A 19004-nucleotide genomic window follows, 5' to 3' on the forward strand; every position below is an offset into this window, starting at 1 on the left:
TCCAGTATAGCGCATGCACAGCTAATACTACAAATCTCAGAATGCTTTGCAAATGCGTTGGCGCCAGCCCTGTCAGCCCGCTAATCACCCCCCACCTCCCTCTGTTTACTTTCATTAGGATCTGTGACCTGTCGCCTAACTCACATGTAATAAACCCCTTACGAAAAATGGCCAAACGAAAGACAGAAAACAGGACCTTTCAAGACAGGTGGAGGCAGACTATATGTTCATCATTTTAAAAGACAAACCTGTTTGTCATTGAAGCAAGTTGTTATTTTTTGACTTGTTGGCTTGTGAAAAAAAAAATACATTTAAAAGGAGCTTAAAGGCTATAGAAAAATATTATTTATTCAATATTTTATTTCTCATTTGTTAATGCTTCTCTGGAAAGAGTTTAACCAAAACTATTGTTAAACATTTATTTTAATAAGAAAAAGTTTAACATTACATATATTGAAAGAAGAGAAAACATGCTGATGTGTTGAAAATTTTCAATAAATATTTAGTTTGGCCCACGACTTAGTCCAAGTTTTTAATTTTGGCCCTCTGTGAATTTGAGTTTGACACCCCTGCTAATGAAGAGCACAAGACCAGTGCAGGGAAAACCGTCTTATCACAGTCTAGTTTGTTTTATATTCTACTGAATTCAAGATTTAGTAGTGTGGCCCTTATTCATCAATGGTTAAACAATGCAAAAGTATGGTGAATATTTGGCTCCATCAAAAAACACCAAAAATTACAATAATCGCCCATCAGAGATAGCTATCATTTGCTGTTCATCAATGAAGAATATTCCTGAAAATGTGTATTCACCATAACTCAATAATTTGTATGCTGATAGAAAATTGGGTAGAAATGGAGATTGAAAGCAAAATTGATATCAAACACTGGTGTTGCGCCACCTTTGCTTCAAGACAGAATTTCACACCAATTTGGTCTGTAAACTTTAAAGAGTCCTGTGACTCCTGCCTCCCATTAAGAAGAATGCATGTTCAAGCTTCACTCCAAAAACCCAGAAAGCCAAAATGTGAACTGGCACCTAAGAGGGTACTTCATGCCATTGGAAGTGTTCTCTTGTAGTCTTTAACTCTCGGTTCTCTCTTAGATTGACGTATAATACCCATGAGCGAGGGAGGGAAGTAATTCCATTGACTAGATTAGTATCTATGCCCAAATTAACATGCTATCCTGGTCTTGATCACAATGCTGTTGGTGGCATAAGTTGTGGATAAATTTGCTGCTCTGTATCCTACATTACAATAGCAACAGAATCTTCCACTAAGGCTCTTTGCAACATTTTAAATCAAATGATCTTTTTTTTCTCCCCCCTGAAATATTCCTTTCAATTATCTGCTCATTGGGTATTCAAGTAATAGAAATGAAGTAAAAAGTGGGGGAGCACAGAAAATGATTTCATTTTTTTCCTGAAGAATAATTGACAAAAGTATTCATTTAAGGAATATCTGTAAACATTTAGAAATTCTGTTCATTTCCACAGTCTAACTATATCTGAGTGGGATCCCAATTGGAGTTACATTGTTTCCTTCTTCTGCTAAGCTTGTAAAAAAATTTTTTAAATGATTAACCTTCAGTCAGTCGCAGTACTTTTCATTTCAAGCAACCTTGTAAAAGGATGGGAAAGTGAAGACGAAGAGACCACAGAGAATTGTGTGGAAGGTGGAATGGTTTGGGCAGACATTTTTCAAGAAAGTAAAGTTGCCTAAGGCCTGTCTCATCTTCCAAACTGTTCCCCTGGACAAGTTCACCACAAATGGACTCCATTTTGCTCCATTCTATTATCCAAAGTCAACGACCAACTTATTATCAGGGAAGCATGTTCTTTCTTATTATTCTCTACTGTGGACAAGGATTACAGATGGCAAACAGGAACCTACTTTGTTCAACAAAGAGCAGCTCAGCAGCTCCTCAGAGCATAAAGAAACTCATAATACACAGAAGTAAACAGTGGAAATGGGTGGCATGGCTGTGCCTTGGCTGCTGTGTGCCGCAGTTCAGACATCCCCCAGAGACTCGGCGAGTGCGAGCTCAGATGATGTCTTTGCTTTCTCTCCTCTGTCGAGAAGGGTGCAGTAAAAGCAGGACACTCTGGACCTCCAAAAACTGACGGAGGTTATCTGCTTAGTTCATCTGTTAAAATAAAATGAATATTTGCTATGAAAAAACCCACAGCCGCACCTACTACATAAAGGGATAATGACACACTGTGGCAGTAGGGTAGGGATAGTTGAAGATATAAGAAATGAAGTAGACATTTGGCCCATCGAGTCTGCTCTGCCATTCTATCAGCTGATCCATTCTCTTACCTCAGCCCCATTCCCAGCCTTCTCCCCATAACCTTTGATACCCTGACTTATCAATCTCTGCCTTAAATACACCCAATGACTTGACCCCCTCAGTTGCCTGTGGTAGCAAATTCCAGAGGTTCATCATGCTATGGCTAAAACCGTCCTCCTCATCTCAGTTTTATTGGGCAACCTTCAATTCACAAGTTGTGCCATCTTGTCCCAGACTCTCCCACCATGGGAAACAACTTTACCACATTTACTCTGTCCAGGTCTTTCAACGTACTGTAAAAGATGTTAATGGTAGTAATTTTGAAGTCCCAAATGAAAGAATCAAATTATAATGAATCATTTCCAGTCAAGAGATGTTGGCAACAACACAACCCGTTCTGCAGTTGACTCCGTTCAGAAAAAGATCAAAAGTCTGGCATCTCTGCCCTGAATGAGGTTAGAGGCCCCAGATTCCATCCTGGTGGTTGGAGGGTGGCAGTGGTGGTGGGGATGTGAACCCCTGATCCTATCCTGGACGAGCCCAGATCCCGTCTAGGGGAGGGGGTCATGCTGGATCCTGTCTGGGACGGGGGTGGTGGGAACGGGGGGAAAGGAAGCAGGATGCTGGATCCATATTTCCCTCAGCTAACCTTTTGGATGAACCACTGTCCAAGGGGAATTGATAGTGTTGTGGTCATGTACTTACCTGCATTGGGAGTGGTGCTGGTCGCTGCTGATGACATAACCAAAGTGACGCGTGGGATTAATAGCGTGCATGCGTGGGTGTGTTAAGCATCAGCATCCGAGTGGTGAATCCCAGATGCAGGAGGAGGAGTGAGAGGGTCAGGATCAGCCGTGTGGCAGTGAGCCAATGAGAAGGTCAGAGGGGTGTAGTTGGGGAGATGAAGAATGCAACATTGTGTCTGAAGAGAATAAAGAAAGTAGACTCCATTTTGTGCTGAAAGAAACAAGTGAGTGTATTCTTTAAATTGTGTGCAAAGTGGAAATAATCAGTGTTATTACAAGTGGTGACCCCCGTGAGTTCACAGCACCTTCTCATTTAAAATGGACAGTGGTGGGAATAAACCCCTTAAAGGAGTAGTTGGGGAGGTCCAACTGGAGATTCACCCCCCACTTTTATTAATAATGCACCAGTGTGGTTCATGATCCTCGAGTGCATTTCTCTGCCCTCAGTGTGATGAGTCAGAAGATGAAATACAGTATACTTGTGGAGCGTTTTCCAGAGCAGATTGTCTGTGAAGTGGAGGATGTCTTAGTGGATCTGGATGGTAATCTCCCATGCGACATGGTTAAGGTGGCTATCCTGCGGTGGACTCAGCCATCTTGGGAAACTCGTATTGCCCAATTACTGGCTGATGACAGCTTAGGAGATAGGCAACTGCCACAAATGTTGAGGAGAAGATGCAGGCTAACTGGAACGAACCCTGAAGGGGACTTTTGGAAACAGGTTCCTTTGATGTTTACCTCTTCACATTCAATGACATTTGGTGAGTGTCTTTCTAATGTCCAACTTTGATCAGTTGGTGGATTTTGCTGACCTCGTTATGTCCACAACCTCTGCAATGAAGATAGAGGGATTGGCTACTTTCCGTAATCAGTAGGAGTAAATGGAACTGGAACAACTGCTTACTGCACCTTGTGAAACATCAACAGCTCATCCATCAAAGGTAACCAAGTTGGATCAGTCAGTGGCAGAACTGACTACACAGGTCCAGGCTTTGGGCATGCAACGGTATTCCTTCCGTCGACCTGGTTGGAATTGTGGTCAACGACGTGGTAGAGGCGACGGATGGTGTATTTGTTGGAAGCATCGGGGATTTAGTGATGCTCCCTGGTCCTGTTGGCCTTCTTGTGACTTCTACAAATGGCAGCCGGGAAATGACCCGGCCTGGCAGTAGCATCAATTGCTGCCCATGGGCATGTCAGTTGCTATCTCTTCCTGAAAAACCGCCTCTCGGGTGTTCAATTTCTTGTTCATTCCAGTGCAGACATTTCAGTGGTCCCACCAACGATGGAAGAATGCAGACACCCCAATATGTCATGTGTTCTTTCAGCTGTGAATATTCTCACATTCAAACATATTGCCAGAGGTCACTCACATTGGATTTCAGTCTCCACAAATCTTTTTGGTAGGATTTCACGGTTGCAAATTCCATTATGGGAGCGGATTTCTTGTCATATTTTTCATTGTTAGTGGATTTGGAAAAAAAAAATCACCGTGTGGTGGACTGCAGTTCTTATATGCAAGTGAGCTGTATTTGTCGTCCCTTCAATGTCAACAGCCACCTGATGAGCCAGGGTTGGTGCCAAAAGGGAGGAGCATCCACAGGCATTGCCCCCCCCCCCACAAGCGAGATGCTGTGTTCCCCCATATGGTCGCGGCCATCACTCGCCATCAGACCCGATCCCAACCCCTCCCACGCCACTAGCATCTAACTTGATACACACTACCGAGAAACCACCCGCTCCCGGCTGTGTCACTAGCGAGTGTCAAACATCTAGTCACGCTTGATGTTATAAAAGTGGCGCCCTCATCGCCATATTGGAGGGCAGGATGTCGTTAATGTTTGTCGACAGGTAGGTCCCTGTATCCAATAGCGCCCCCCCCATCATATAGAGAGTTAGGGTCCTCTGGTTGCAGCGCGGGCTCATAGATTATCCCTAGACTTTTGTGATTGACAGAAATGGAAAACCTGATATAGTTTGAGCCCAGTGTATATTAATGGTTCATGTTCTGCATTGGAGCCAGAGTCAGGGAACCAGTCGCACCCCTGCCAGTCAGTACTGTCTTGCAGTACTGTACGAGACAAGGTCAGATCAGCCCTCCCGACCATAATGTAGTGGGACATTTCTATTCAGTCGCCTCCTTACATGGGTGGGGGGGGGGGTGGGAAGAATGGGGTGGCTGTCACAGTCATGTACTTACCTAAATCAAGAGCAGTGCTGGCCACTACTGATGATATAAGTGATGCAACTCACGGGAGTAAGGGTGAGCATGTGCATGTGTGTTAAACGTCAGCATATGGGTGATGTATCCCGGACACTGGAGGAGAGTGAGAGCAACAGGATCACCTGCATGGTGGCAAGCCAATGAAAAGGTCAGAGAGCTTTGGATGGGTGGTGTTTGGGGAGTTGAAGAATGCAGTGTTGTGTTGGAAGAGAATAAAGAAAGTCAACTCCAATTTGTGCTGAAAGAAGCAAATGCGTGTATTCTTTAATTCAGTGTCATTACAACACAAGGGACAGTAGCTTGTGGTCCCAGCTGCAAAGTCCAAAGAGATAAACTCATTCAAAATGAGGTTGAATGCATAAAGTTGCCGAGATCGTACATGGTTTCCTTTATTGGCCAAAGGTGACAACCCTGCCTAAACCACATTCAGAAATGGGCTCATCTTGGTTCTCCAAAGGAAGAATCCATCTCCACAAAGTGAGATTACACCTCAGTCATTGTGAATCAGAACTGTGAAAAAGATGATTGATTGTTGCTTTTGACATTTACTGTAATTTCACTAACGTATCCCGATTCATCACCTACTGTTAGCAAGATTTGCTTTATCATACATGTCATTTGTGGTCCACAGCTTGCATCTGCAGGACTGTCAAATGATAGGGATTAGAAATCTTTCCAATTGTCAGTCAGGAATACCTTCACAAGCAACTTCTCATGCAATGAAAAGAGTTGTTTTTTTTTTAAAAAGAAAAATAATGCATTCTATTCACTGAGAGTAACACATTGAGTAAAGGTGACAAAACAAATCCTGCAGAGAACTATTTCCAATGGTAGGAATATTGACACTCAAAGTTCCACAAGTGATCAGAAAGCAAAAACTGCAGCACTGTTACTGAGAAATACAAAATTATAATGTCCTTTCGACCCCAGACATTAGCCCCGTTCACATTTGCAAGTGGTCCCGTCATCTCACGCCAGGGATTGATGGCCTTGACCCCTCGTACAAACCACATTGTCTGCAGATGCCGGCGTTGCAATTGCATTCTGGGATAGCAATGAATCAAGTTTTTATTGCGTTGAGTGCAGGAACATGAAGGAAGATTAAAATGAAAGTATAAACTTTGCTGTGGGAAAGTCGCAGTGGGAGAGAAAGGAAATAAATAGCAAGAGCAGACAATTTTTAAACTGCGTGGGTAAGTTAGTAGTGCTATAGCACACAATTTATAAAGATCGTGGGAGGGGGAAAAAGCAATAGCAGACCCATCTTCCTAGAATGCCATGTGGCAGAAAACCCCCTCCATGAATACTCCGTGCATGTAGCCATGTACACAGTCCTTTCTCTGCTGCATGGCATTCTGGGAGGAAAGGTCCACCATTGCTTTTTCCCATGGTATTTATAAATTGTACGCGATAGCGCTACCAACTTTCTCACGCAGTTTAAAAATTTTCTGCTATTGCTATTTATTGCTAGCACTTTCCCACAGCTCCTTATAAAGGTTTATATAGGTCGGCACAACAACAGGGGCTGAAGGACTCAAACTGCGCTGTACATAAAGCTTAATTATGTAATAATTAGGCATGATTAATTTTGTTCAAATATAAGATCATAATACATTGATCAGGATTTAGGGTAGGTCTGCCATTGCTCGATGTGTCATGATGTCACCGGTAGAAGGTAGAACAGTCCTATCTAGGGATGGCTCCTTGCAGGGGTGAAAGCATTCACTGTCCCAGTTAGGAGTGGTCAAGTGTGAAAAGCCAAATTCCTGTTCCCACCCTGGAACACTGAAAAGCCAATTTAGTGGGATCCAAAAGTAAAAGGGGCTTTTGAAACATAATTGCAAGAACCTCTGGTCCCCCAACCAACAATCACAGACATGAAGACAGTATCAGTCTCCACCTCAACGCTGATGTGGTGGGGACATCTACCCACTTGTCAGGAAGGCACAAAAGCAGCTTCATTTGCTGAGAAGTCTGAAGTGGGCAAGGCTACCAGCACTATTATGTCAACCTTCTACAGGAGCTCTATTGAGAGCATCCTAGCTGGCCGCAACACAGTGCGATACACTTGTTGCAGGAACATGGATTGGAGCTCAATCCACAGGACCATGAGAGTGGCAGAGAGGATCAGTGGAGTCTTCATTTCTCCCCCACCCCCCACCAATCATCATGATCTACCAGGACCATTGTCTGAAGAGGGTGCATAAAAATCACTGAGGACTCCTTCCATCCCACACACAGCATCTTCAGCTGCTACAATTGTAAAGAGATAGAGGAATATCAGAACCAACACCACCGGACTGAGGAACAGCTTCTTCCCACAGGCAGTAAGAAGGCTGAACAACCAAAGGGTCTGCTCTCACTCACTGTCCGAGACTCTCAGTCATGAAACAATATTTGTTTATTTATTTGGAGAGATGAAGACTTGTCCTGCATGTGTATTGTTGACCTGTGTGTGTTTTTCCAGAGAAACGCTCCTTCATCAGGTTGTTCTTGTGCAATCAGATGACAATAAACTTGACTCTACTTGTATTTCAGGTTTTCTCATTAAAACCAATATCTAATGGGCAGGCTGTGCAGGTTGGCAAATGGGGATTCAGACAAGTCGACAGGAGAACTCAGGAGGCTGGGTTTCCCCCACAGGCCACACTGATAAACTCGACGCTTATGCAAAACATCCCCAGCAGTTTCCCAGCTGAAGGAGGAATATTCTGCAGGAGACTGCAGACCTGGGCAATCTCACACTGGGGAGGGGGAAGGAGGTGGTTTCCCAACAGTTGTAGAAACCTCAGTGCTGATTCATAACCTGGAGATGTGGCTTGGTGCTATCTAGGGTGGAGCATTCTAATATTTTGGGAGGCGAGAATGCCTCGAGGGGCCCAGGAACCTTTTCAGCCCACGAGGAGCACTGAACCACACTTATTGTTTCCGGAAGCTGAGCCTCATTTCTTAAAGGATTTATGGTTAGACTTTTTCTGCTTCATTAGCATATCTAAAATGTCTGCACATGTCCTGGGAATGAATTTGCTGCCCAACCCTACGTTCATCATTGATATTTGGAACTCTGAGCTCCAGCCATATTCTTCAATTTAACTACCTCCTGCCAAACTCTACCCAATCTCAAATATTCATCCATGTGAAAGTGCATCCACAGGAATGGGATTTTATTAAAGTCTCTGGTATTGTTCGTCCACATCACTTGCAGGGAGCTAGATCTAATGAGGGAGACACATTACCTATAGATGTGTTGATGCTGAGGAATCACTCAAGAATTCAGGAGGTGATGAGCTAGTTCTAATGAAAAGTCTATCAATCAAAAAGGTTAATTCCTCTCTCCAAGGAGGCCACCTGACCGACTGTGTCTGCATCTTACAGTTTTATTTCAGATTCTCCGCTTTTGCTTTCAGAGGGGTCAGGTGAGAGGTCAGATTCCCTTGTCCTCCCTTTCTTTTGTGTGTAACTGTAACAGAAGCAAAGCGTCACAGACCTTGAAATTACTGCAAGTTCTATTTTAACATACCATATACGGTTTTCACAATGGTTCAACGTAGTCTTTCCTACCGCATGTCTATTCGAGGGAAATAGCCAAAATCACTTTACGAGAAGAGTCACAAACAAACACTGGAATCAGGCCATGTAAGCTGATGATAGAGGGCTGATGACCAAAGACTTGGGTAGAGAGGAAGATTCAAGATGGAGGAATGAGACAGCAGCAGAGATTTTGGGAAGAAATTGAAGAGGATCGAGGTTAGCCAGCTGTCAGTGGTGGAACGATGGAATTCAGGAATGCTCAAGAGGCCAGAATTAGAAGAACTTTGTAAACAAGGATGTGAATGTTAATAAAAATCGTGACCATGTTTGGCCAGATATTCTGTAACAGCATTGACCGGAGGACAAAGGAGTCTAGGGTGAGCTCGGACACAGGCAGTAGTTCTGAATGACAAATATCCAGAAAGCAAGCAAAGGTAACAAACCATGGATGTACTGGAATTGTTAAGTCTGCGGTAATAAAGGCACTGATGAGGGTTTCTGCTGCTGTAGAGCCAGGGTCATTATAGTGGTGAAAATCCTAGTGCTGAGATAGCTAAATAATCCACAACTCATCTCACACAACATAGCTTGAGGTGTTCCAGGAAAAAAAAACAGAATTCTGAAATATTCATTTTCCATTATGTTTGCAGAAGAGACTTCATGCTTCAGTGGCATTGCACTGCATCACAGTAACTGGAGTAATGTTCCAGAGTGCACACTTCATTAAAAACAGAGCATCCACACACTTCAACTTACTTCACATACAGGTTGATATTAAAGCATTTCACAGGGAGTCTTCACTCAGCAGATGGAGCTTGACAGCAGCAGTTGTAAAACCAAAGCAATGGCCTCATGGGATCCACCCTTTCACCTTCAAATTAACGAGGGCCAGACATCTCCCTCTCCTCCGCCCCCCCCCCGTTTGCACTGCCCTTTCTGCTGCTTAAACCAATTTCACAAAGCTCCAAGTCCCATCCACCCAAAACTTCACCAGACGTATTTAGACGTTGTGATTGAGAGGTCTGTCTGGTCATGTGGAAGTGGTTATTACTGCATGAAATAAATTGAAACTTGACAAGAATGCATTTGGGTTGAATGTATAGTAGAAACTAGTGATGGAAAGCCAATTACAACATTGCTGATGTATCAGTAAAAAAAAGCATTCATGGCACACTTCAGGGCAACATGGTTAATGTAGCAATGCTATAACAGCACCAGTGACTGGGATTTGAATCTGTAAGGCGTTTGTATCTTCTGCCCATGTCTGCGTGGGTTTCCTCCCACTTTCCAAAATGTACGGTCTAATTGGGCAACATTGGCTTATGGGTCAGAAAGGCCGGTTACCATGCTGCATGTCCAAAAATTTATTTTGACAGCAGGAGAAACAATAAATGAGCTGATATACTAGTGTTGAGACTGTTGGATTGATTTTGCCACGCTAAAGCTGCATGCAATTTTTGCATTCGAACTTTGCAGCATTTGAATTAAACTTTCTGTTAAATGACTGGGGATTCATGCCGTACCCACCTTACTTATGACAGAAGACTGAAAATGTTATGCTGTAAAATTCCATTAGAGGAGTGCTGGTCGGATTGTTCCTTAATTTGCAACAGTAAGATAATGTGCAACTCTGAACTGACTGCATTTTTCCACAAGTCGTGCAGAAATCCTGTCTGTAATTGCTGGTTTGAAATGGAGTCTCAGTTCACTGAATTTCAGTCCACAAAGTGTCAGTTGGATTTCAGCTGGCAGCAATACAGCCATAGAGTCACAAGACTTAACACATACAGGGGTGAAACAGACAAAAGCATCCATATGTCCAAAGTGAAGCAGCACAGGCAGAGACACTAACTTCAAATTAAGACGTTAGGTCAAGGCTTTGTTTGCACAAAGTGCTTCACATCCCACTACATGCACTTGGAGGTTGAAGTCTTTCTTCTTTGGCTTGGCTTCGCGGACGAAGATTTATGGAGGGGGTAAAAAGTCCACGTCAGCTGCAGGCTCGTTTGTGGCTGACAAGTCCGATGCGGGACAGGCAGACACGATTGCAGCGGTTGCAGGGGAAAATTGGTGGGTTGGGGTTGGGTGTTGGGTTTTTCCTCCTTTGCCTTTTGTCAGTGAGGTGGGCTCTGCGGTCTTCTTCAAAGGAGGTTGCTGCCCGCCAAACTGTGAGGCGCCAAGATGCACGGTTTGAGGCGTTATCAGCCCACTGGCGGTGGTCAATGTGGCAGGCACCAAGAGATTTCTTTAGGTAGTCCTTGTACCTTTTCTTTGGTGCACCTCTGTCACGGTGGCCAGTGGAGAGCTCGCCATATAACACGATCTTGGGAAGGCGATGGTCCTCCATTCTGGAGACGTGACCCATCCAGCGCAGCTGGATCTTCAGCAGCGTGGACTCGATGCTGTCGACCTCTGCCATTTCGAGTACTTCGACGTTAGGGATGTAAGCGCTCCAATGGATGTTGAGGATGGACACCCTCATTTAACATACAAAAAGTGTGTGCGCTGATTGTGGAACTTACTGGGTGCAAATGGATTGGATTGTTGTTTCCTGCATTGCCACATGTCAAAAGTACTCCATTAGCTGTAAAGGATTCTAGACTATTGCAAGGGACATGAAACTGCATCTTACAATATGCATTATCAGAACCCCAAACTGGTGAAAGCTTAATGTGTCAGCCATTCTCACACAAGGACTTTACTCAATAGCAAACAACTGAATAAAATTTATCTGAGTTATGTAACAGATAGGTGCAGAGAGATACAGCAAAATGATTTATTTCGAATGTTCTCCAGACATCACAAAAAAAATCAGTTATTTTTTTGCATACCTACATGCAGAGATTTCAATTATCATACTAATATGTTGATAGAAATGAATAAAGCATTCTTTACTCTGTGACCACAGGAAAACAAGCCCCATCTTCTGGTGGAAAGTTTGTTCATACCCAGCACACATCACAGGAACTTCTGTGTTCACTGGACTTGGGGAATGTTATTGCCCAACATCCCCCAAGCCCAAAGTTGGTGACAGAACAATGCACCTTCAAAAGCAGCATTTGGATCTCCACATTTTTAAACTGTGCATCTTCCCTCATCCAACTGCGTGCAGTTTACAGGTAAGTAATTATTTCCCCCCACTAACTCTCTGCATACAAAATACTCTGTCCACGAAAAAAATAAAAGGAAGAGCTGGGGTGGGGGGGGGGGGCATCATTAGTTGAAACTCCTGTTTGGTCAGTGTTGATACAAAATATCTTCTTGATGAGGAAGATCTTTCCTGGAACCAACACACCAATGGCATCATGAAGAAAGCCTCTACTTCCTCAGGAGTTTGCGGAGGAGCTAGTGGAGTTGTTCAAGTGAACCGGTACGGACTTGAAGGGCTGACATGGCCTGTTTCCGTGCTGTAAATGGTTATATGGTTAAGTTGTTAAAGTCCACATACTTCCTCCCAGGAGCTTGATCAGTAGCAGATTATTACTGAAATTATCAGCCGAAGTTCATTAAAAAAGCTTCAAGGCAGTTTGGTGGTTAACACCTCCACCTCTCTCTTAATAGCAAACTGTTTTTGGGACTAACGGTGGTTTGATGTCAATTTCAAGCATTACTTGAAGGGGATACTTGGCACATTGTATCTAGAAGGATACATCTCTGGATCTTCTCCAGTAGGTCATCCAATACAAATCGAAAAACCTAGATGTCCTCCTCGGAGATCACCAATCCATCGTGCAAATATTCCAGAAGACAGAAAGGGTGCAGAATATAGTCCAGTAAAGGGAAAAAAAGAGATAATGAGGTAAGCCACCCTTGTGGCTAATAAATAGATGTGTGGATTCATTAGGCTGTGGTACAGTGAAGAGGAGCTCTGAAACATAGAGAACTTTTACAAATGCCTTCTTAAAAATTCAAAAAGAATCAATTTTACAAGAAAATTAAAATAGGTCACAGATATTATTGATCAATAAACATCCATTCAGAAGGTAAGGCAACATCTGTGAAAAGAGAAGCTGTGTGAACATTTCTGATGAAGAATATTCAACCTGAAACTTTTAACTGTTTTTCTTTCTCACATTCTGCCTGACCTTCTGAGTATTTCCAGCATGTTATGAAAAATTTGAAGGTGTCATCCAAAAACGTATGGGATGAGAAATTCTATGCTACATTATAAGAGTAAACAGGAGAAAGAGAATCCTTAGTGATGTCTATCTTGCCGAGGTTTGCTTTTGGTGTTGGTGAGGAAAGTGAGGAGGATATCAGTCAGCTAGTATAGGAAAGAGAGGGGAGTATTTGGCAAACCTCTAGCTCATTGTATGTAGAAAGATACATCTTCTCTGGATCTTCTCCAGTAGGTCATCCAATACATATCGAAAAACCTAGATCTCCTCCTTTGAGACCACCAATCCAACAGAATGCTGCCTGTCTGCTAATTTAAGCACTCTGGCTTTCAAGAAAAGTGAGTGAGTGGTGCTTCATGCATTAATGTTCTGCCAAACGCAGATTTTTTTTTTTTTTTTAAAAATAGGGTGTCCACCGAGTCCCTGTTTTTAACCCCTAGGCTAAATTAACCTACAATTCTACTATCGCAATGTCACATCTCAATGCAAAACAAATGTCATTCTATCATTCACTACAAGATCAGTTGCAGCCAAATCTCTTGCTTATTCTCATTTATGTTGGCCAATATATTCGCCATTCTGCAAGCCATAAAATATCATTTTTGATTTTGGTTTTGATCTATTTCACCATTTATCCACAGGAAAGCACCTATCAAGGCATTCTATTTGTCCTTCAATAATTTCCACACAGTCAATCTCCCTTTTAAATGCTTCCCGTGTAGATTAATGATGCAGCTATTCTCCTCCTCTAACTAAATTCTCGAGAATTTGTTTTCCATTTTGAAATTTAGTGAATTTGCACAAACTTTTAATTAAATATTATTACCCCACTAATTATATTTTTGCATCTCGTTGGACAATTCCTTGTCTATTTTGGTTATCTCGAATTTGAAGTCTACCTAATTGAAGGATGAACCATGAAAACTGAAATGAGTTGCCATGAAACAGGCAAAATGGTGGAAAACCAACATTTACTTTTTAATAATAGTGGTATTCTGCAAAATGTCATGGTAGGGTGATGGTGCATTGCTCAAAGTTAGCAAATTAGTGACTCAGATCTTTGAACTAACAATCTAGACACCCGAGCTCAAGCCCACCATAGGAACTGTGGAATTTTAATTCAGATAATCACCTGGAATTTACTAGTTATTTTTTCTATTCATCTTAGAAATGTGGACTTGGCCTAGTAAAGGCTGTCAAATGTCCATCAATGATCGACAAACTGTTTTTGGGACTAACCGTGGTTAGTGAGGGACATGGAGAAAAACAGGATATATGGTCACAGGTCAGCATGAGTTCATGGTGCCATAGGCTGATGGGTTGGTCAGGCCATTGCCTGCCCCTATACATGCACCCGTGTTCCTGCAATGGAAAAGGAATGTGGGCTGAGTCACTATATGGAGAGACCACACTGGGGTACTTATTTTTAATCTGCTGTTTTTTTTAATATAACGAAAATGGACCAGGCTGCGTATCTCCCCTACTAAAAACAGCAGAGAGGAGAGCTCTTATACTAAATGTCAAAGATATTGATAAAAATTATCCAGAATTAGAATGAGAATGGAGCTCAATTCAGAATTTATCCATTACTATTTCCTGCTTTAATTTTGTGGTTTACAATTTAACTTGAAAAATAAAACTCAAGTTAAATTAATACTGAATTATGCACCTTTATTTTCTATTTGGGCAAAATCTAAAGCAGAATAACGGCAGAGCAAATCACCTTTGCCCAACAGGAATTGCATTGACCTGAGTGTGGTTTCCAGAACTCAATATTTGTGGCGGTCCCCAACATTAACAGTATCCCTTTCCTGGAATCTTCCATCGACTGGGAAAGAGCATGCTGCCACAGATCTGATGGGCTTGTAAGCACTGAAGGGAGGCACCACACCTAAAATGCTTCTGACATTAATCAAAATACTTTGCTCTTGTGGGAATGTCTGAGGATAGCAGAGAGCTCCACAGCAATGTCAAAGACTAAATAGGTTCATTAATGGTAATCAGGTAAAGTAGCCTGCCATCTTTCACCATGCTCAAATGCGCAGGATCCCATTCCCAACTATACTGTTGCCTCTTAACTACAGACCCAAGCAATAAATTCTGACCTGAGCAACAATTCCCACATCTTGAAAATGAATTAAAAGCAAGATTCATTGGTGATATGAATGGAAATTTGTGTCTATAACGTTTAACTGAAGATGAGAACCATCTGTTTGGTCATGCAAATACAAAAATCACAGTTAGGAGACGGGCTGGATATTTCAAATTCAAAAAGAGTTCCCTCAGTGAAGTATTAAGCTGCTGTAGACTAATATAACATTGAAGCATTCTCCCAATTACATCTATTATTAAGTTTGACTTCATTTCCCAAATTAGTATATTCTATTATCTTCAAAGAATGTTTTACTTTTTCATTTATGTTTTATTTGTACTGTTTCTCAATATAATGAAATATATTTTTATGCATCAAATAGCCACAAAATATGGCACACAAGAATTTAAGAGATCTGCTTTAGTGAAGAACTTAGTAAAATAGTTCTCATCTGGATATGTTGTTTATCTTTTTTGTAGAGAAATGCTGAATCCAATTAATGAAGTCTACATTGAGTGATTGACATGGCAGTAATCAGAGAGAAAAAAAATCATCTTAGTCTTTGTCTAACTGCTTCCATTCTTCTCAGTATTTAACCTCAAGGTTCTTGCTGGCCAATGGTACAATGTTGAAGATTACTCACCATTGCAATGCAAGAACAGACCTAGCAAGCTCCTTAACAATAAATACCCTGTACTTTTGAACATAACGATAGAACACTAAGTAGATGGAATTTGGTGTCTGAAAATCCCTCTATCATGCATTAAATGAGAGATTATTCTTGGGTCAGACATTTGGAGACCCCCTTGGGGGCCTTTGAAAAATTCCAGCATATCTTTCCAACTGAAAAAGATAACATCAGTTAGCACCCAATGAAGTGCCAATCTAGATTATAGCATGAATCTCTGGATCAGTGGTCAAACTGATATAAACTGACTCAGAGAAAGGAGTGCTGCCAGTGAGCACTCAAAGATATAAAATGAATACTGTTCTGTTCAGTTTACTGACTGTCAATTCTTCAACAAGGACAATCTCCTTTTAATCCCATTTTATCTGCCCCTCATTTCTCAAGAGCAGATTCAATTCCCTGATAAATGACATAGTCAATGCATAAGTGGACACCTTAGGTAAAACACTCCACGTTTTAACTCCCCACTATCAGAAAATCTGTTCAAATTTATCTTATTCTTTCTCTGTTGATCATCCTCCACCTTTGCAGTTTTTAATTAGCTGCTGCAAACAATCATTTAAACTGACCTTCCTACTGAATTTTGATGATTTTTATCAAATTCCCTTAAATCGCAAAAGATGGCTGAGTGTAGAGCAAATTGTTCCAATCCAATTCAAGACTGAACAGGCAAGTTTGCTAAATCATTCAAAAATTTTACTATTGTAAATTGTAAATTTAGATTATCATAGAAAAAATACATACATCACAGAAACAGGATTTCATCGTACTGAGTTTGCATCAACTATCAAACCCCCATTTACAGTAATCCAATTTTATTCTTCCCAAACTCTAACTAACTCCCCAGATTCGATCACACACCTACACAGAGGTAATTTACAGTAGCCAATTAGCCCATCAATTTGTGGGTTTTTGGGATGAGGGAGGAAACCAGAACCCCCGCCAGAGGAAACAGGGAGAATGAACATGGAGAGTTCCCACAGTCAAGATTACACTGGATTCCTGGGGCTGTGAGGTGGCAATTCTGCTCACTGTGCATTTGTGCTGCCACACATGGTCAGAACTTGCGAGGAAGTCGTTGGCAGCCAGGCCTTCTGATGTCATAGACCTGAATTCTTGAATTTCCTCCCTATTCCTCATACTCCATTAACATTTTCCGCCCCAATGTAATGAGAGACACATGGAATAATGGAAGTTTGTTTCATAAAGCACCAGAGAATCACTTTCAAATTATACATTGCATCAAAGATGCTACAGAAATGTTATTTGTGAGAATTTAACAAGTATTAAATGGACCAATAACCATCAGAAATGTCATCAGCTGTAGGTAGTCACCTTTTTTTAGAAACATATGCAAAATAATTTTCTTTGGGTCGCTTCAACATTTTGGTCCAAGCAACATTGAGCAAAACTGTAATAGATTTTAATAATCAAGGGTTCAGCCAACAAGTCTGATTATACAGAAAATGCACATATCATTGAAAAATATAACAGGTTACAGAATTGTTAAGTTATTGTTTGGCAAATCAATCAGCAAAGTATTTGGAAGGCTCATGAAGTGGAAATTGACACACAGGTTGCTACAGTTCGAAAGCAACAAATTCTCACCAACTTTTTAAATATTCCAGGTAGGTTTTTTGCAGAAATTAGAGGCACTTTCCCCCAAATGACTAACACACCCTGAAGATGCTCTACATCCTTAAACCATCAACACTTAACTGAGAGATTTAAAATAAAACTGAAATCAGTTTTGATGAGGCATGTTTATTGTCATGTGCACACATCAGATGCACTGACACTCTTGTACTGTAGCTACACAGGTATAGAAACTTTGAAAATCAACTGAAACGTGTTAGAGCTGACAAGAGAATTGTAATATACTGCGCAGCTGAAGTTTGATCTCTGGCCAAACAAGCTAAACGTGTACAATTATGTCCACCAGCGCTATGTACAAGAAACACAAGTTCCAATAAAACAGCTGTAAACAATAACTAATTTGTTGTGTTAAACCCTGCAGATACAAGGCCATCAAGGAAAACAGAAGCTTAATGATACTAATAACATTCTGTTTTAAAAATAAACAAAACCAATTAATGTATCAATGTAAGCAATAAACATTTGACCACAACATGACATTACCAATGGAAGCAGACCCGAGTTGAGGCCCCAACTTCCAATGGCTTCCTCCATCTACAAAATTTAGTGTTTTCTATCCAATCTATTTTATATGCTGTGTAAGCAATTCCAGTACAGCACTAGTTCCACTAAGCCTGTTAGTAACAAATAGTATCCATTGCTGATAAGAATACATTTCAAAATCTTTAGACACTCATGATGAATATGGAACTCCCACTGTGCAGACGTCTGAATAGAAAGTCTGCTTTAAAGAAACAGCATAGTTTGCTTCCCCCACCCCCGCCAAACTTTGTAATGTTCTCTTAAAGCAGTACTAACTCCTTGGAGCACTGATGTGTGGAATTAAAGTTAGCTTTAATTGATTAATGTGGTATAATGCAGCAAACAGGGGCACTTCCCGTGCCCTCTTTACATGTCCGTAAACAGATTTGGTTTCCTGTAGTCACTTCATAGGGAAATGAAAGGAACCCCAGCAAGCACATCAAAAACCTCCTGGAGCAATAGTCAAGCAAAGGTCATGAGAAATTAATTGGAGTGGCCACCACATAACCACTACCCACGCACCGCCCTGATTGAAATGTTCAGTGGAAGTGTCTATTCAAATCTGCCGGATCATTCTAATTGGATGCTTGAATGTTTCGCAACAAACCTGACAAGATTGGACTTTTTTTTCCGCAGGGCCCAATAGGATCAGGTAGAGCCGTTTAAATATTTGGCTGAACCTGAGGGGAAAAAGGTGGGCTGGCTGCCCGTGGCCATCCTGGACTCCTATTGAACGTGGGCCCCTCTCCAGCCCAAACCCCTCTCCCTCCAGCTGACACATGAGGTGGGAATCATTCAGCCCGGGAACAGAACCACGGTTTAGCGAACACCCTGCTCGGAGAGGAAATGACTCGCATTCTTTCAAAATTAAGCCACATGCAGTCAGTCAGTCGCTCAGCAGAAGTGACTAATCGCATAAATTGCACCCTGCGGCATTGAAGGGAATGTAATAACCTCCAAAATCTTTAAATGTTTATACAAGATGGAAGGCAAATTGATTCAAACGTCACACAAATCTTACAGATAAACGGTTTTCTTTCTCCAGAAACCGTAAAGGGACCGCACAATCGAGTCCGTCCTCTGGGTCCAGTCGAAACCACAGGAATGACAGCTTTTCCTGTGAGGAGCGAGT

The 19004-nt window shown here is 41.7% G+C and overlaps 1 protein-coding gene across 8 annotated transcripts in view; it reads right to left on the bottom strand.

Annotated features, from left to right (window-relative positions):
* The window catches only part of frmd6 (FERM domain containing 6), a 146549-nt gene that overhangs the window by 126816 nt on the left and 729 nt on the right, over positions 1–19004 (bottom strand). Inside the window, exon 1 of one of the 8 annotated variants that reach the window (XM_069917044.1) lies at positions 18894–18953. The exons of the other annotated variants lie outside the window; for them this stretch is intronic. The gene's annotated coding sequence lies outside the window, so the exon portion shown is untranslated. Of the gene's footprint in view, positions 1–18893; positions 18954–19004 lie in introns of those variants that run through there. 8 annotated transcript variants of the gene reach the window in all.

The sequence above is a fragment of the Narcine bancroftii genome, chromosome 2 (assembly GCF_036971445.1).
Source record: "Narcine bancroftii isolate sNarBan1 chromosome 2, sNarBan1.hap1, whole genome shotgun sequence".
Lineage (NCBI taxonomy): Eukaryota > Metazoa > Chordata > Chondrichthyes > Torpediniformes > Narcinidae > Narcine > Narcine bancroftii.